Here is a 20,896-nt window from a genome sequence, read left to right on the forward strand (position 1 = left end):
CAGGCTTTAAAATGTTATTTACAGGTATCATAAAATGTATATGTATACACATATTGTAGCATAGATCAATTTAGTTATTATTTATTTAATAGAATATGCACTATAAAATATTAAGAATTTGGCTGTGTTACAAGTACAGTGAGCATTAATTTAATTTGTATTTTATATGTTGCTGTATTTGCTTTAAACCCATGCACACAGAAAAATTTTAGCTGTATGCACTAGTGGATATATTATTTATGAATACAGGCGCACATAATAGGTTGCAGAAGAAGAACAGTGCAAGACCAATGACACAGAATGACTTTTAGGAAGTACACTGGTGTAATATTTCATCTGTTTTGAGGAAAATTAAGTCAGAAAGACAGTAGAAAGCGTCATTCTGTGGCAGACAAACAGCTCAGTCCCATTAACTCTCCTCACAGCTCTGAAAGCTGGCTTTTCAGAGACCAGTCTCCGTTAATGGCAATAATACAGGATTAGACTCCATATGAAAAGGACCAAAAAGTCAGAAGAGATAGCCAGACAGGAGCCAATGGGTAGTCTGGAGAAAGCTTTGTAGAACAGACCCAATCACTGTCCATCTCTGAACAGGCAGCAAAATACATTATATGTTTGGCTTTTTCAGTGTAAAATTGTGATTGAAGTTTATTACTTCTGTACTGGTATAGGCAGTGAGAGATGTCTGATCTGAAGATCTGAGGGCAGGGGCCATGGTGCATGAAGCATTTTTCCTACTCCTGCATAACACACTTTCAACAAAAGTAAACTGCAGATCAGCCTGGTACTGATTAAAGCTAAACAAATATAGGAAAGTCCTGAGTAGTTCCCAGGATCTAAACTGGTGGATTTGTGTAACCTAAACAATAAATAGCCTACAGGGTTCTGGCAGTAGGAATATGCACACAGATATTCTGAGAGAGTTGGTGATTTTCTCAATTATGTGCAGCTTCATTTTCTTACTTTGCTGTCTTGATTATTGTATTTCTTTACTTATTCTGCAAGAATATTCTGAAAAGTCTTGGTTCATTATCAACTTTATATATCTAAAAAACGAGTAGCGATCCCAAAGTACACTTGGTTTGCCTCTACAGAATGCAAACATCGAAGCAAAAGGAAATTTTAAACTTTTTTTCCCTAATCAGCAGCATCAATAATTTTAAAAAGAGTTATCATCATGTGACCCTATATACAGTAGGGATGGTCAAGCAGTGTCATACTATTTATAAACTCCTGTTCACCTACCCTTTACCCATCTGATTATGCATCACGATTCAAATTTGTATTCGAGATTGTAAACCCTCATTTTCCTCCAGGTGGGTCCTAGATTCTTGTGCTAAAATATGCTCTACAAGTTTGTCTTGTTATCAGGTGTTTTTTCTTTTCCTTTTGCAGTCCCTCTATGCAAAATTATCTGATCTTACATTATCAAAAGACACTTTACTAATTTTAGGAGTTGTCAAGTGTTGAGGTCTGATACTTTATTTTCTAAAGATGTATAAAGCATATCAAAAACAACTGGAGAAGGCTTCACATTTGCCAGCTCCTTATTGGCAAAAATTTTTGGTCTGTGCCATAAATGGTCTGTTCACCAAGTCTGACCAGGGGATGACCTGTCCCTAGTGATGTTCTCCCAAACCACCACTAGCTTGAACTTCACACAGTTCATGAATCATCATGTATTTTAATGCATTTGGGAATTAAAAAAAAATATATTCATTGTGGTAGTTCCACCCTCTGCGATTTTCTATTTTATATATTCTTTATATCTTTTATGTATTTGCCCATTCAAATACCACTGCACTGGCTTCTGGGAGCAGGTCAAAGTGATACATATTCGTAGGTTGCTTCTGGTTAGCCCCAAGGGTATGCAGAGATGTCTGGTGGAGCTGAGGTGTTCAAATGATGGCTGTCTTTTCTGACTCATGCACTGCACTCCCATGATACCCAGACACTTCTGTTTGGAAGCTTAGCTAAAGCATGCATGACATTCACATTTTCATGGAATTAAAAACTTCATTTAATTAGGATATTCTTCCTTGTAGCCTTCGAGCAGGCATAGATCATTTATAGCATCTGCACTTTTCTACTTCCACATTTTTGAGCTGCCAGAAAGATATCGGGCAAAATGCTAATTTTTAATGTCTGATACTTGGGAATTTTTGTACTTCAGCTTTTAAAGTAAGGCAGAGATAATGCAGTTGTGCTATTTGTTGAAAACAAATTGAGTGTGAATGAGAATTCTACACTATGTTTATTTCATTTCATACACCATGGCGCTGCAACTTGGCTGAGATTGAGCATTACAGTATTTGAGGTCACTGACAGTGCTTCACAATCTTAACTGGCAAACTCATGACCTATGCTGTACTGGCATTTGGGACTTTGACTTCTCTTCACCACTCACACTGCACATTCGAAGTATAACACAGATTGTACTTTTTTTCCCTCAAGAAATATCATTGTAGTCATTTCCAGATGCATTCCTAGATGTGCTTGAGGATGTTTTGCTTAATTTTAGATATCAAGACAGCTCAAGAGAGCCAATCCCTGTCAGGATCTTGTATAATGGAGGGAGCTCAGGTAACATGGGAAAACATTAATATAAGTGCTACTTATTTCATGGCCTATTCCAACATGCATTGTATGCTGTGTGTATTGTACCTATACATCTCCATGCACTGTGTATGTCTCAGAAGGGTGTGTGTGACTCTACTGTGCATGCACATACAGAGAGGTGTACCACATCTAGAGCAATGTTTACAGATGTATGTGCAAACTTATGCTAAATTGTCAGCCACAGTAAACATTGCCTTTGATGGCTCATCAGTTGTAACTGGACAGTGGAACTGTGCTTAAGTCTCCTCTGCTTATCTGCAAGAAATGTTTCCACATCTTTCTTTCCTTAGTGCATATTTTTTACAATTGCATTGTCCTTATTTCTGGATATGGTGTTTTCAGTGTATTGAGCTGGCTTTTTAGACATTACCCAAAATTTAGAAATGCATGAACATATTTCACTTACTGAGCTATTGCATCAAGGCTGCACTAGGTTTAACTCCATTACATTACTCAAACTCACACTGCCTTTTTTCAAATAAGAAAAAAAGGCCTCTCAGACTAGATTCTATCTAGGTTCATGTAAGAGAAACTTCTATGTCCATGTGAACATCACTGCCAGTTTCTCAAAGTTGAAAGAGAAATCCAGTCACTATTAAAACAGTTGGAGGCAAATGTCACAAACACAGCAAGTCATCACTGCAAATTCTTTGAGGTAATAACAGCACTCCATCCATTAGAAATTAGAGGGGAAATAAATTACCATCTCCCTCATCCCATCCTGTTGCTCTACCCTTTCTTTTGCATAGTATAATGCTTTTGATTTGCCAGTCTCATGGGTGAAATTTTTCAGGCTTTAGAAACCTCATTTGCCTGGTAAGACTAGGAAATACCCACTATATCTAGGTCATTCACCTCCTTCTGAGTTTTCAAACAATAAATCCTTGACTGTGTGATTCTGGCTTAAGGGAGGGTCTTATGAAAAATTACTATAAAACCATTCAATTTAATGGTGATGAGGAGAGGTAACTTTTTTTCACAAGCTAGTGAAGCTATAAAATTTATGTAACTTGGCAGAAAGTGTGGAAAAAAACCCAAGACATTTAAAGACTTTATAGATGTGCACATCCTCCTTGCATAAGGGTGAATAAACACATGTAAACAGTGCCCAAAAAAGTTCAGTGTATGAATGACTCTGTAAGCCAAGAGCACACGTCACCATCAGCTAGGCTGTTGGCAGAGCACCCTGGCACCCCACTCAGGCCTCCATGAAGAGGTCCTTCTTATAGCACTCTAGGACTAAACAATAAGGCCTTAATATGTAAGCAGGGCTTGTTTGTCTGGGTGCATATGCATTTTCCAGGAATTTGATAGGAGATTCTTTCTCACTCCTGGACCAAAGTTATTTAGTGTACTTTCTGGAATGAAAGCACTCTTGAAGTGATTGGTGGTAATCATCACTCAACCATGCCTAACAATCAGAGAAGCACAGGATATTATTGTGGCAAGAGAACTTAAATTTATTTTTCAATTCATTCATACAGGCATAGTTAATTTACTGAAAATACTCAAAAGATCTGAAAATTTTTACACTATCATGGAAATAAAGTCTCTGGACAAGAATCTGATTCCTTATGTAGTTTCAAAACATCCAGTCTTCTTGAGCCTATTTTTCTTCTGTATTAAAATCTTTGGGTAACAAAGCAACCGTAGTCATTCCTGAAATACTACCTACTCTAGAGAAACCAAAGGGATGAGGAAATGGCCAAATAGCCTTCCTTAATTTCTGCTTAATGTGTCCACATTAAGAATTATGATTACCATTGTGGCACAGACTAATTAACACCATGGGGCAAAAGAAATGAGCCAATTTACTTTGAACCCTACACAGTGCTGCACTCTGCTTATGCAGATACATCACAAGAAATAGGCCTGTGCTGTATTTCCTGATGCTCAGTGCTTTTCTCCACTCATTACTTTTATCCTTCCCACAGATCACTCCCCTCCTATTGAACACACCTATCACAGACATTTATTGAATATACCTATTGAATACCCTCTGCCATCAATATATAAAGATGTCATTTCTTTGCATCTGCAAAACTATATGAAATCAGATGTAACTGGAGTTAGGCAGCTTTTATCCTCCATTGGCATGAATTTTTCTGATTCAGAAATACATTCCATTTTCTTGCCTCATATGTCCATTAATGATGTTTATTTTACAAGTGATATTAGGACCAAAATTTTCCACGTTTCAGGCTGTAAAAGTATATATAAGTAAATGTTTTGTTCCTTTATTCAAAATGAATGTGATTTCTTGGCCATAGTGTAATCTGAACAAAATCCTCTGTGTGAAGGATAGAGCAGTATTTATCTCCTGCTCTGCTCCTGCCCTTCACCAAATATGATGGAAGGTCCTTTCATGTCCTTTCTGTTCAAAACAGTGCAGCTACATTACGTAGTTGCATATTTCTCCTGCTGTGAGACAGGAAGGATCAGCATGAAAAATGCCAAGAGACTTAAACTAATGTGCACAGGTGCCACTTTTGGTTTTGTTTGATTTTGGTTTTTAGTCTTACTCTAATCCATCATCAGAGTAATATAAAGACTAAGGATGGACAGCTGTTCTCAAAAGCAAGCTGCATAGGGATGGATCATCAAAGTCCATGTACTAAGTGCACACAAGAGGTCTTAGTTAAAGCTCTAAAAAGCCTGAATTGCAATTCATTGCTTTCCAAAAGAAGTAAAAAAATTATTAATATAATGTGAGGTTTTCCATTTGTAAGCTGTAAATGTTAGAAGATGTCAGTGAAGATGTCATTTTTTTAAATGAATCATCCCTGGGTTTCTGGAGGTGTCCCATCACCCAGTTGCCTCTTAACCCAACTCCTCCTGCCTCAAAGCTCACCAGCAGTCATGGGACTTTTGCCTCAAAGGAAGCTGGAACTGAGCTCCTGCCCCTGCCACCCCACAGCAGGAAGGGTGTGGGCCACACCAGTCAAGCTGTTACAAGAAAGAGCCATAAGCTTCCTGCTTCTGTTTGGAGATAGCGGGTATTTTTGTGATAGAAATAGAGATAACATTGCAGGAATCTGATGAACATATTTTATGTGTTTCCTGATGTGTTCCTATTACTTGAAAGCTTTCTGTTCTGCTGGTTATGGAGCAAAACAAGTCCCAGACACAATATCTGAATACATATTTTAAGGCTTGAAAATTTTAAATAAATTGACTTTTGCCTGTTGCTTTCTGATTTTGAAATATATGAAGAAATTTCATGCAGTAATTAAGCATCTCATAAATAGATCTCCTGAAAAAAATTTGAATTTTATGCCTTATAAAACTGATTTTCTTCATCAAAACCAGTGGAGCTGAATGTACTGTAAACTCATAAAATGACAGGAAACAGTAGAAAGAGCCCCTCAACTTCTGTTGTGTAAAAAGACAGTGCTTGAGCATTCACTCAAAATCTGGTGTCTATTGATCTAGTCATAGCTACTCATTCAGGTCCTAGACAGAATATTAGCATTTTTTAAATTATTGGCCAAGTTGATCTTTTTTTGCTAACACCTACCTTGCTGTGCAATATTTTTTCTGCCATCTAATTAAATTCTATGTCTTGGTAAACACTCAGAAAGAATAATTTGCCCTAGCTCATATTGACAGCAGTTTGCAAAACAGTAGCACAATAATTGGAGGAGTAGAGGCAGATAATGATGACGAGCAACCATTTTCCTCGGCTTCAGTGTTTTAGAGGAACCTTCCCTTTTGCAGCTGATAAAAATGAGAGTAAGAGAAGATGTACTGAGAGAGACTCAAATGTGTTATTCTCCCCTCTGGGATGACTGCCACCATTTCAGTCCTGAGGGCAGGAGGTGGATGGCTGTGTGTTGGTAGAAAAATCAATACATTGGTCCAGGTCAAGTGTCCCACAAGAGCTCACATTTCTCCTTTCACCACATGGGTCTCAGCCCAAAATGTGCTGTCAAAACTGGGCTCCCACTGAACTATCACGGTGGAACATTGTGCTCTTAAGAGATTTTCTCCTGCCAAGATGCTTTAACACTTTAACACTTTTTTTTTTTTTTTTTTTTTTTTCCTCTCCACAGAAAACTAATCAGGTGGCACCTTCCCGTGTGGAAATTTCCTTGTAAATACATTACTCTAATCTACAAATTATTTTTACCCTGTATGCCCCTGATAACAATTACATTAATATAAGTAGATAAACTCATTTCTTTAGTTGCTGCTCATAGAGTGGCTTGCTAGTTAAGATAAAAACAAATTATGGGATATAAAAGACATATCTGATTGTACAGTAATACACTGTGTGCCAAGCAGTCGGTGAGGTAAGGTTTACATAACTGCTAGATGTTGCTTGAACTTTTGAGATATATTTCCATGTTATTTTTTCCTCTCAGGAGCCAAAACAGGGGCAGAACACAGAACAATCAATTAAGAGAAATGTAATTGTTTTGATTGAAGTAACTTGAGATTACAAGTTGTAAGAAGGGTAAACAATCTAGAAAGTGTTTTGAAGTCTTCATCATGTAGATGTTTTCCTTTGGGGAAACTGTCCTTCCCTTCGGTGTGGGAGGACTCCCCTTAGGTGTGGATTTGTAGAAGGAAATTTTGTCTCCAGTCATATGCTACAATATTCTTTGACTGCTATTAATTCACTTAATGACCTAATCTGTTGCTCAGTGAAATTGCTCTGTGCTCTCCTAGCGACCATGAAAAACAGCCTTTTCTGGGGGCTGATCCAAGCCCAGCTCCAGCTAGCTTTTCCAGAGGGAAAGGTTCCCTCTGTGCTTCAGAAATAAACATTTTTCCCCAGAAAAGCAGGAGGCAGCCAGGCCCCTGCACCATAGTGTGGCGCTGGACTGTGTGGCCTCCCACCAGCATAACATATCTCCCCTTTTGTGCCCTCACCTTGCACTCTCTGGGCATGACCCAGGGAAAACATAGAGCAAACAGAGCAAACCACCCCCAGCCATTTTCATACCTACATATATATATATATATGTGTGTGTATGTGTGTGTGTGTGTGTGTGTATATATATGTGTATATATATATGTGTGTATATATACATATGTGTGTGTATATATATATATATATATACACACATATATATGTATGTATGTATGTATGTATACCTCCTTCCAGTTCCCTTCCTCCTTCCTGCTGCCCAATGACAGCATATTCACACAACAAAAACAGTGGCTTCTAAAATAATTTCCAGCTGAATTGTAGACTGCAGTGATCTTTATTACCAATATCATTAGAGAAAAATGGAAATGAGGAATTGCACAGCTCTGGCCTGTTTATGACTCCTTCCTTTCTCATTTAAATGATGTACACAGAACATTTATTAGTTTGGAGGAAAGATTGTGGATTACTGGTGCAGCATTCTGATAGATATTTTAACATATTCAGAGAAGAGAAAATTCAGTCTCACAAATAGACATCTTGGATTTTTTTTTTATTTCTTACCAAATTAATCGCAGGCAGTTTAAGACCCACGTCTGCACAAGTGTCTTCCTGTATATTTGACAATTGAGCAATTTTCTCACGTGCCAGTTTCTTCAAATTTCTTTCTTTATCTGTCTTCTTACAAATGGTTTCTGAATTGACAAGCCTTTGCCTTTTTGCTGGTGCACAGAGTCTGTTTGCACCAGCCTTAGTTTAAGTTATCAGGAGTGATCCAGCCACAGTATTGAATTTCCTCCACCTTACCTTATTTTACAGATTGAATTAGACCCTTGGAATTCTCAATTATCACATACTCAACAGCCAAGAAGTTTTGGTAAATGCTCTTAATCTTCATAACATTTAATAAGTAATCATGTGCATACAATTGAGGTGTTAAAAATGCCAATCCATAATCCATCCCATTACTTCAAAGTACCATATCAAATATATTTTCCTATTAGTTGTGGAAGCAAATATGCCAGTGCATAGCCAGGACTAGCTATGTAGTCTATAATGGCATCTAATACTAAACAGATATTCTTCAAATACTTCATTAAATAATTTGACCTAATTCATCCTGGCTAAATAGACTTAGTTTAGTTCAATCCTCCTGTTAAGCTCTCTTCAAAATTCTCATTAGCATCAATGGAAATTCTAGAAAGAGCAGATAAATCAGTCTCTCATTATATGACAGATAAATAACACTTTAGGTTTATATTTCTAGCTAATATATGTAATCAAATTATTTAAAATATAAACACTCAAAGCCTGTTCTGTGCCCTCAGGGAACCCCTTTGTCCCACTGCAGCAAAGCTGCATATAGCAGGATATATTCCACTAATACAGTCAAAAATATATGGGTGTATAACAATAAACAGCTTAAAAAATCATACTGTAAATGATGTGATTGAGTGAAACTGTATGTATATTTTTAAGTCTTCAGAATAGTTGAAGTTTTAACTTATTTCAAATTTTTAAGTTGAAATCTATTCATATTTGGAAATTTTGTACAACCTTGTAAAGTTAAATACTATGTCACTGTAATTTATTTTTGTTGTCATATATTGACACGTGCTCATTTATATATGAAGTGTACTGTTTATCAATTGCTTCTAAGGCAGCAATAAAAACATGAAAGTTGTTCTCATTTTCCTGTCACAGCTGTCATTTATGTCCAGTACATTATTTTAATACTTTTAATTCTGTTCTTTACTAAATCAGTGTGTACTGAGTTCTTAACTATATGTCTTCCAGTTCTTGGTGAATACAGGAGCTGTTACAGCTGTGAGAACTTGGGGATACACTTTGCAGAAGCCCTGGAAAGGGATTGCCACTTCAGTCCATCATGCCAAGAGGACATCAGAAAGTGAAGGGGAGCAAAAAGTCAGAACTCCTCCTCTTTTCCTACAAAGTTTGGTTTTACTTTTTAACTGATGGTTTCTACATCATACCATGTGTCATTTCAGGCTCTCTGAAGTGTGGGGCATTCAGACCTCTTACAACAATGGATGTGGGTCAAAGCTGCAGAGCACCTTAAAGTATCAGCCCCACTGTTGAGATTTCATTCAGTAAAATAGTACTTCTCCAGTTTCCTTCCACGTTGAAGGAAAGGCTTTAGAACTTTCCTCCACAAGCACAACCTGTAGAGGTCTTAATTACTTTCCTCACCTTGTACACTATGGGATGTTCCTACAAATTCACAGCCATTTGGAATGGTTGCACAATTCCAGCTTTTTCCTTGGTCCAGCCCAAAGGCCAGGTGTGTAACAGTGTGCAAAATGTATGTTTCATTTATCACTAGTTACTATGAAATGCAATCATCTAGTTACTAGAAATGCAATCATCTACAGACATTTAAGTTTCATATCAACAGCCACTATAATAGAAAGGGCATGGGAGGAATGAACTTAACTGGAGGGGTTTCCTCCAGATATTCAACCTCTTTTTCTCCTTGCTGATCTGAGGAATATAAGTGTAAAGGGAGATAGAAACAATAAATGTAACTTTATATGATGTTCTCTGCAATAACGTGCTAGAGGAAATAGCTAAAATACAAAAAGACAAAGGCAAGGCCCTGGACATTGACCACACATAATAAAAAAGGGAAATTAGTGTTGCAAAATGGATCTGTTTGCTTTTTATAGTTACTGCAAAAGTTGATTATTTTATTGTTATATGTCATTTGGCATCTGCTTGGGCCATGAGGCTTTCTTTTTCATCACTATCAAATTTCACCTGTCCATTTTCCTTCCTTTTGTTGCAGGATGGAGTAGATTTATGGTCATCCTATCAGGAATTGTGTGAACTGTGATCACAGAATAACTCAAGCAGCTGGAGCACAGCTGGATGCAGTGAGCAGCTGAGGGTGCCACTCTTCCAGACCCAGCCAGCTGATCTACAGTGAGCTGCTTGTGCCAGGCTCAGGAGGGAGATGAGCAGCAACACACACTCCCAGTTACAGCTGAAAGGGGTAACACTGCACCCAGAATAGGAGTGCCTTAACAGCTGATACAATCTGACCTATTTATGTTGTAAGAGATGAAATAAAGAGGGGAAAGAAGGAAAATGGGAGTTGGGATTTTCTTGCAGTATCCTGTGTGGCTGGAATGGGCTGGTAAGTTTTCTTGGCACAATCTAAAGGAAGGCCTGGCTATTGGGATGCTCAGGAAAGACCTGTCTTGAAAAGTCTTGTTGCTGTATTCAAAGGTCAGTTGCTTCAAGTAAGCCTAAAGCAGTTATAGATTAAAATCCTGGATTAAAGTTTCAAAGGTGCTTTTAAGCATTTCTAAAGAAACTGGATTTGGATCAAAGTAAGCTCCTGATGCAGGTAGCTTGAAGTTGCAAAGTCCAACTCCTGTCCAGAAGCCCAGATAATAGCCCTTATGAAGTTATTCATTCCTAATTCTCTGTACATCCTCAATCTTCTCCTTAATGCAAAGAACTCTGTGCTGTTCTCATTTTAAGTATCATTCAGGGTGCTTTGTCAAATAAAACAGTAAAATATGTCCTGTAACCAGTTATAGCTGCCATTATTGCAGCTAAATACATCTGGTCGCTGCAATAAGAAAATGTAAAATCACATTTCACTTTCCTCTAGCCAGCAAGCTGTTTCCTGATGATGCTTTCAAAATGGAAATTTACTTCTGCTTCATTGTGCAAATATCCATATGCTGTGCTTTTTCAGTACTTATGTCAGACAGCTGATGCAACTCTTCACAGATTTTTGGCTGTGCTACTTAATGCAACTAGATGTGAATTCTAGTGAGTTGTTTGTATCTTCTCTGAAGCTGTTTATCCTGCCATGAAGTAGTAAGTCAGCAGGGAAGCATGGGAAGTTGATTTATTGAAAATGTTTAACAGCAATATTTTATTACTTCCATTCAGCTGAAGTAAAAAAAAAAGTAATACAGTTCCTAATGCTGCTCAAACAGATCCTGAGAGTACATTAGTCTGTTTCCCAAAGTTACCACACAATTTTTTGCAGTTCCTTCAGAAAGGATTTGCATTATCATTAATTAAATAGACTTGCTGCTCTGAAATATGTTGGATAGGTATCTTTTTGTAGCTATGAATTATGGCTACTAAGTGGATGTTTACATGGCTTAAATTAAAATGTGCTTAACTTGAAGAAAAGATGGGATTTTTTCCCCCAAAAAAATATCCACTGGGGATACAAAGAAAGAGCAGCACAAAAATCTCCAGTTAATATGATGCAGATAAAAAGCCCTCCATTTTATTTTCTGTGCTCTTTTGCAGTTTTAAAGATTTGTCATCTCAATTGTAGCAAGTCTGCAAGATAATTACCTTAATGGCAGTTCTACACAAAACAAGCTAGAAGGGATTTTGCACAGTATGAATGTGCCTTGCTTTTGGATTATTTGAACAGAATATGAGAACAATTGCAAGAGTCCCTTGGATTTATTAATTATGTGATCAAAAGATTTTAAAAATGGGGAAATAATTGCCTCTTGCTTCCCCTGTCTATATTAATAAAAGTCTACAGATGCTGTGGAAACAGCATGTATTTTTTCTTCACTGCATGTACCAAGCTGTGAAGATTTTGCCAAATATCTTTTCCTCTTGATATGCATGAGGACTGAGGGCAGGACAGGACTCCCCAAAAACAGATCCAATCCATACAGGCAAAAGTTCTGTGCATTGCTTTGACCATAGCAGTGTTCCCTGTGGAAACTTAGTGGAAAACATGGAAAAATGAAAAGTGGCAATAACTGTTAACAAGAGAGATCTACTGAGTGCAGAGAGAAGGATGATATGGAGCAACTGCAGTTGTATGTATACTTATGATTTTATTATGTTTTTTATTATTCAGAATTGTTGTATCTGTATAGTACAAAAATGCGTCTGAGCCCACTGCCTTGCTTTTGAAGCTCTGCACTCTCTGCCAGCATCTTTCCTTGTGAGAATAAACACCAGTATTTTGTTGAACTGGAGGGAAGGAGGAAAAGAAGAAAGGATGGTGTATGGAAGAAAATAATCTGGGACTTTCATGGGTTTCATTTTAAAAAATAGTATCAGATTCAGCAGCTATCTTTTGACTTAAAATATAATGAAATTAATTTTTCCTAATTTTCAAGCCAAAGTCTGATCCCTCCTGAATAGGAATATATTTTGCTTGAGTGATTTGCAACAGTAATAGAACATATAAAATGCCCAGCCTTTCACATCTAGTCTGTTTAGGAAAATTAGTAGAATGAATAGATAGCAGATGGTTAGTTGAGATGGAATATCTCCAATGGTAAGAACTTTTTAATTGTAATAAAAATTAACTGCAAAAATATAGAAAGTGTATATGGAGACCAAGTCTATGATGCTACAGACTGGTTCTGTTATAGAAAGCAAGAGAAAATATCTTCAGTCTTCTGATCATTCTCATAATTTTTTGAGTGGTTTGAATTCTCTGTCTGTCAATATGGGGTGTTGCTAACCTTGTTTTGAATGCCTTTTTCAGAGGAGACCAAAAAGGAAAGGAGCTGCAAAAGCATCAGACAGATAAACCTTCCCTGCTGTGAAGAGCATCCTTCATCCATAGGTCAGTCTCTCAGCTGCTGCAGAGCAGTGCATGTACCCATGAGGCTCAGTGAGTGGTCTGACAATGGCTGATTACCAGTTGCTGGTAGTTTTTTGTCAGAGGACTTATTTAGAGCTACCTGACTGGCAGATCATCTAATCTACATGTGATCGTTTTCTTCAAGAATTCCTTCATATTGCAGATATTCACCATTTTAACAACATAATATTGAATTGTACAAGCTGGCTTCCAGGTTGTTATCTATTGTTATCTATTAACAACAACCTAGTACTTCACCATAGAATGTTTAAAGCAATGGATTAGACAAATTTGGGGTAAGTTAAATTTGCCATCAGTTCATCTACTATTTTTATAAAGTTACAGAAACAGGGCAAAAAACTTGGAATATTTTGAGCTAACTGAGCTGAAGACAGGATAGCCAAAAGTTGAGAGAGGTGAGAGAAATTAAAGTTTACTGGAATGGTCCAATACTGAAAAGTTTTGACTTCTTTCCTGATACATGAGGGAGATCCTTGAGAGATTAGATTCTGAAGCTGCTTTCAAGCTAGGACAGTGACTCCAAATGGGCAAGGTAAAATTAAAGCCCAAGAATCAGAAGCCGTGATGCTTTGCTACAGAGGGAATGCCTGCCAGCTCAGGTGTCACACGAAGCACCAAGAGGTCTGGCTCCTCTGCTGAGCCCATGCCCTTGCAAGGAAGGGACTGGGTTATGTTGGCACTTTTTGCCATCAGCCACAAGTGTATCAGGTGGGAGGAGGATTATATGCCATACATGGGCATCATCCCTGATTGTGTATAAAGACAGGACAGACCTATTATTCTGTCATAAGGAGGAACACAGATAATGTCATGACTGATAAATGTGTCCAACACCTGGTGATAGACCACACTCTGTTGGCACCTTCTTACTCAGAGAGCACAACAGTTGCAACTCTTCTTAGATGCTTTAGAATGAATATCACTGCTAAGCAGTTTGCTACTTGTGGTCTAGATTTTGTGGGACATGTAATACTGGAGTCAAGAATTAGCCAAAGAGAGGAGGTAAGTGATAAATCATTCAAGACAATCACAGAGCAAAGGTTGTGAAGCTCCAGACAGTGTTGAAGATAGCATCAGTAGAAATTGGCATTAGAAGCATTGATTTCTCCAGCACATCCATAAGCCCTGCTGGTGGTATACTTACTTGCTTTCAAATCAGATCTTGCTCACATCTAGCCAGCTTGCTTTGGTGAAGTGAAGGTAGGTCATCAGCAGTGGGTTGTGTGCTTCCCTGTTGTAATGCTTCACACAGGTTTCTCTGGAAATTTTCAGCATCCCTGTGTTGGGTAATTCTCTTACAGTCAACCCTAAATTACCATTTTAAAAAGTGTCTTTTATGTGCTCAGGTAGAACATACAGAGTTATACAAGATTACAAACTCTCTTTTCAATTACACCTCTGAGATACGAATTTGATCACTCCCAAAGTTTGGCCCATGTTAAGCTCTGAGGCTTTGGTGTGACACTAATTGTAAGAAGAGGATAAGGCTAATTACAGCAGAGTAAACTGACCTAGTAAGAGAAACCTGATCCCTTAATCCCATAAACATACAGATCAGTTAATTGCTAACATGGTTGTATTTGTGGAGGGAGTGTTAGACAGCTATGAAATCTCAAAGACTGTTCCAGTTTTACAGATAACAACTCACAGAAGGGAAGCAGCTTGTCCAGGGTCCTAAACCAAGCTGGTGGCTGTAGCCCTGCATGCCGTCTCAGGGAGAGCCCCATAAGGCACATGCTGTGGCTCTTGGGGTTTTGTACAATAAGTGTTGTGTGAAGAAGGGAATAAGAGACCCTAGCCCTAGCTGGACAAAATTGTGTGGGGGTGGAGTAGTTTTTCCCAGGAAGAAACTTTCTGGCCAAAACGATGTTGGACTTCCTACTGTTAAAATCACTGAGGGGGTCTGTAGCTGTCCATACCAAGCAGCCTGTGGTCAATAGCTGTAGAAAAACCCCAGAACAAAATAGGAAATCACAGGATGTGGTTCTGGAGAAATGCAGAGCTTTTAGCCATGGAACTGGAGAAGGCAGTGCTTGGTATAATGGGCTTTTGGACTTGGGGCAGCTTTAGCTTGCAGAAATGTTGCACAGTAAAGGTGGAGAGTCAGTGGTATGACCTTCTAACAGAAAGAAAGCAAAGGAAATGTGTACTGATTATCAGAGAGAAGATGAAAGACTACCTTTAAAAACATTTTTGGTATTAGACTCTTGCTTATAGCAGAAGGCAAGAACTTGTAGTTCTCTCAGAACACACAAAAATCAGAAGTCCATCAGAAATTGCTGTCTGCAGTATAGAGCTGAAGAAGGCTGTTGGCCAGATAAGCATGCATGTCCTTCCCCCTAAACTTATACATTGTGTTTAAATATTCCTTCCTTTGTGTAAATGTTTACTTTTAGCTTTACAATGTTTAGTTATAATGCATTCTTTGGGCATAGGTGTTGTGGACTTCTTTCTGTTAATATTACTACAACAGCAAGAGACTGTAATTGCTGTTTTGTTTTCATATGATTAACAGAGAGCAGCAAAAAAATTTAAACAAAAAATATTCAGTTTTTTAATCATATTTGAAAACTTCTTTTTGCATGCAAATACATATGTGAGGGATGTTTTGCTTTGGTTTGGTTTTTTTGCAGGATAACTCCTAAGTCTAAGACATCATTTAGTGCATGTCAGTATTTATTAAGGCTGGGCACTCCTACTGACAAAGCATTAGCCACCTCATTACACATGCATTAGGAGAGCAGGTTTTGGTAAGAGACAGCATCACATGCCTTCCTTGATAAATGGCATGTGCCTTGGGAAAAGTCCTGTCAGATATGGGAAATGTATGGCAGATGTCTGGGAGCTGCTCTGTGAGCAGCCTGGTGCTGATTAAAACTCCACTAAATTGTATTAGCAAGTAGGTTTGCTATTGCCAACAAGAAATGAAATCTTTCAGAATCAGACACCTATGACAATATCCAGGGCAGAATTGTTTATATTTGACAGGGCAGAGAAGCCATTCCATTTCAATAAGGAAGAAATCTACACAAGCGTCATGGCAGCCAGGGTCTGACCTTACAGAAACATTCTGACAGCCAGTAATGTAAACAGGCTTCCTCTGAACATTTTGGGAAGAATGGCACCAAGCAAGGGCAAGCTGTGCAATTTGCACACCCTATCTGCAGCTAATCTTATGCACCACAGTGAAGGCATTTGCTTGTTAACAACACAACTGAGGTTAGAATTTGGCTGTGGGACTCAAGTGGAGACCTCTGCAAGCAGCCACAGGGAAAGGATGGCGTGACAAAGAGAGTGTGCTGAGTTTCACAAAAGCCTCCCAACAGCCCTGAGTGAGAGAGGCAGCAGGGACTGTCTGCCTTGTCTGATAAGGCACAATGCCTTATGTAAACTTAGATCAAAATAATGCTCTTGTCAGTCTGTAGTAGTTATAGCTTTACAAAACTCCATAGTAAATTAAATCTCTGTGACATTTTTTTCAATCCCTGAGGCTAGAAGATTTGGCTAAAAGTAGAGTCATCTACTGGTTAGCAGAATTATTCTGAGGTTACTTTTGGAAACATGTCATTTGAATTGTACTCCTGAAGCTGAATCCCTCCATTTTTAATGGGGTTGCACCACAGACTCTGCCCCACTTCCCATGTTACTGACATTGAAGAAATCTTTTGCTGCCTACCTGCATCTTGAAATATTTGATCTTTGTGATTAAGGAATCTTGGTCCCATCTGCATAAAAAACCCTACCAAATTTCTGGGGGAGAATTCTCTTCATGGGATAATGCAAACAGATACTGTTCATGATCTATTTCAAGGTTCAGTGTTTCTTGTTATTCCAGCAGTGCCCAGCTGTGAGCTCAGTTGTTGACTAGATGCACCCATGTACATTCCATCTTCACAACTGGGGGCATAAAACTGAATTTGCAACACAATTCTGATAATTTGAAATTGTAATCTTAAAATAAGTGCAGTGCAGAAAACTGTTTTTCATGTACTCAGAAAAAAATATTCTTTTCCTCTACTCTGATCAAGGGGATTTTATTTATTTATTATTTTTCAGAGTAGGGATACTGTAGCCATGACAACCGTGGGTGCCTAGATGAAAAGTGTGGCGATGCAACAGACATGCCAGAAATGCGTTATCTGACATGATAAAAGACTCCTTCGAGACCTTTGAGTCACAAAACAAAAGTCCCTTAGAGGGTGTTTTAACTCATATTATTTTCTATGTAAGAGAGGCAGGGTAAGCTCCACAGCAAGTGAATGGAAAATAATCCCCAAACCTTTACTCAATCCCTATCTGCTTTCCACTTTCTAGGGCCTTTACTGGTACATTAGAGTTACAGCACTCAGTTTAAAAAATAAAAGGAAAATGTTTCTTTCCATCTTAAAATAACAAATAGTTTTAAAATCTCAGTTTCAATAAAATGTAACAACACAAATATCTTTGCAAAAACCCTAATAGGAAGGAGGGAAGGAAGGTCTGTTCCCTCTGCTCCTAACTAGATATCCATCCAGCTGGACTTTAGGACTGAGGACAAAGGGACCACTTTAATTTCAGTGGGAATCTTTCTCTTGTGTTCAGTTCTTACTGGTTCAGGCCCTTAAGCTGTATTCCCTTAAAGCTGGAATCATCATGCAGGCATTCTGAAGTGTTCCAAGCTTCTGGGACCCTTAGCAGGTTTCCTGATTTGGTTCCGTGTAGCCTCATGCGCATCTTAGGTTAGGACCCCTGCAGGTAAGTGCCACACCAACAGAACAAGGAGGTAAGTTTTGGGCTACTTCCAAACTTTTGGTGCCATTTCCATATTATGTGGGTCTCACCCAGCAGGAGAACACTTGGCTGACCTGATTGTAAATCCTGCTGTAAAGCCAAAGCACAGACACAATACACCTCATTTTCCTGGTCCATCCATCACACAGAGAGGAGCATTTTTATCCCTCCCCTGTGAGCAGGCTCTCAAACAGAGCGTACAACACTGCATCCATGGTGTAGGTTCAAACTAAGGCTGACACTGAGGCTGTGGTTTGGTTTGCATTCAAAGCCAAGGTGCAATTTTCAGGTGTGCTTATTTTCAGTGGAATAAACTCCATTGTGAATGATGGAAGCCTGAGCCTCTATATCCACAGCAGAGGAGCCTGGCAGTTCCTTTTCCCTTTGCCTACCCATATGATCCACAGCAGAAAGATTTGCAGATTTCCCCCTCCCTATGACATGCAAGGCTTGAGCTGCAGCACAGAATAAATGCTGCCAAGCATCAAATGACCTCAGAGCCCTGTGCTCTGGGGAAGGCAATTGCTTTGTCACCAGGTTTGTGCTGCCTCTCCACACCAACCACGTGATGCTTTTCCAGCAATATCATTTTCTCTGTCTTTCCTTGTTTCAAAGTGCTCGAGGGCTCTAAGGGAACTTGTGATCAGTGAAGATGAAGTGAGCAGAGCCTGAATGAGTAAGTTCCTAAGGTACTCTATAAGTCAGAAAAAGTGGAGTTTTGTACAAGATTTCAATAAACTGAATTTTCATGCTTTGTGCTTATAGACTAAAGAGGTAAAATCAGTCATTTTTCAGTGTTGCAAGACCTAGTATGTTCCTTGCAGTGATTGTAAGGGAGGATTTGTTCACTCCAATACTTAGTCCAAATACTTTCTGATTAAAGTTAGCCACAAATTTCAGAATTAAATAACTATTAGTTTTGAAGGATTTAGAATGATAATAAACTTTGTAAAAAATGGATTTGCTCAAATAATCAAAATCTGTAAAGTACTAGGCAAACAGAAATCCATATATATACAGCTAACCTTAAAATCCATATAAGTTTTATAATTTAGGAGATGATTCTCTACATGCAAGCCAACAGTGCCATCCACTGATTTTTTGTATGTTTTCACACAGATATTCTTCAAGATGTTCTAAACCAACAGCTGATACTGAAAGCATTTTAAGGATTTTTGCTTAAAAGAAGAGGATCCTCTTGAGCAGATCAACAAATAATAAAGAAAAAAGACTATTTTGTGGTGTGGTTATATTTTTAATGGATTAGTTTCTTATATCTGCATGGAGTTCCTCAGCTTTTGCAGGAAGCTGTTCTGTGTTAGTTAGACACTCGCTTATACTCACCTTTCAAAAATCCGATATCAAGAAAAAGTCTAAAAGTCAGATGGAATGGACAATACTGGTTATGAAATATTAGCCCTTATTCATTTATCAAAGGACCTGAATTTGAACTAGTATCATGCATTACTCTTTCAATCTGTTACATACTCTAGAGGGCACCCAAAAACCTGTACAAAATGACTCTGCAAAAATCTGTTAATTCACCATCTCTCTGAAGGAAAAATATTTTGATCCAGGATATACAACCAGTTTCCACACTACAAATGGAAAAGTCATGCATTAGTACTCCCAGAGTTAGGGACTTTTAAAAATAGCTATGTATATTTATATTTAAAGGAAGCAAAATTATTTTTTTTTTACACTTCAGGTTTAAGCCTTTGATGTCTGTGTTTCCAAATTGTGTTCTGTAGCTGTTACATGCTGGAATCCTACTAATTTTCGTTTGGTTTGCCTTTTGATTGCTTACAGGAAGATGCTGACTGCCACATAAGTATTTGAGATGCAGTTCCACAGAAAACCAGAAAAGCTTTCATACAACTATGACAAGACACACCCTCATTTCAAGACCTGAAAAGCAACCATTCAAGCTCCTCTTGTGATTGCATTATACCTGCACATTTAAGTTGAGGCTGACCATATTGCTGCTGATGCTTGGGCTGAGGGGTGTCCTTCTATTAAGTGCAGGATCAGCCCTAAGGATTAGCTGTGTTACTGCCAGGTGTTCATGCCAACACTCACATTTTCCTGTAGCTGCAATGTCAGCTACCTCTTGCTCCTACCTCCACATGTAGCATGTAGAGGGAAATCATTATTCTGTGGTCATTCATGTTTGTTGTAACTGCTCCTCTCAAGCATCAATTCTTAATTGTCTTTTGGAAGTTTGGTAACTTTGTATGTTCAGACAAACATGTTTTGTATGCCATAGTAACAAACATGAGCATTCTAAAATGTAAAAAATGACATAAAAGTAACATTTTAAAATATTCTATAAAAAAATGATGTTAGAATACTGTTCAGGGAGGGTAGGAGAGAGCAACATAACCACCCTTCCTCCCAAGAGTTGAAGAAAATCAGTTCTTTAATAACCCTTTAGAGAAGCAGTAGTTTTCAGTTAAGTGCTGCAAACCTCAGCAGCAATGACTAGGTGGCACTGCATGATCATTTGAGAGAAAAAACATATTGTAAGAAAGGATAGAAAACATGAAAATATATCAAGATAGTTAATATCTGATTTTTTTTTAATTTAGCATGTTAAAAATTGATTATATATGTTCTATTAAATTCACTTGAAGTCTCTAACATAAAATCTATAGCTATATGAGTATGTGTATCTATATATCTGTACACACCTATACTATATACACTCTCCAAATAACAGAGTATGCAATGTTGAATGTATTTATTCCTAAGTTCTATCTTTTGGACAAATAAAAACCAAGAAGGTATCTCTCTGGTAAAACAGTCCTTGATTGTAGTTCTTGATTCAAAAGTGAATATTACATGCCACAAAGGAAAAGAAAACTTGTAACAGAACTACTTAATATTGTTCCTCTGGTGTTTTCTTCAAAGGCAGAAAAACCAAGAGTTAATCATGAGGGGTCAGTGCCATCTTTTCACTCTAAGCAAAATACATGAATCTTACTGCTGCATCCTACACCCTA

At 38.0% G+C, this 20,896-nt stretch overlaps 1 long non-coding RNA gene across 1 annotated transcript; it reads left to right on the forward strand.

Moving 5' to 3' along the window:
• The first annotated feature begins 13,003 nt into the window (after positions 1 to 13,003).
• Positions 13,004 to 20,696, forward strand: LOC136553910 (uncharacterized). The gene is made up of 2 exons (XR_010783252.1): positions 13,004 to 13,085; positions 19,704 to 20,696. It is a non-coding gene; the product is annotated as an uncharacterized lncRNA (long non-coding RNA).
• The last annotated feature ends 200 nt before the right edge of the window (positions 20,697 to 20,896 follow it).

This window comes from Molothrus aeneus, chromosome 3, assembly GCF_037042795.1.
Source record: "Molothrus aeneus isolate 106 chromosome 3, BPBGC_Maene_1.0, whole genome shotgun sequence".
In the NCBI taxonomy this organism is placed as follows: domain Eukaryota; kingdom Metazoa; phylum Chordata; class Aves; order Passeriformes; family Icteridae; genus Molothrus; species Molothrus aeneus.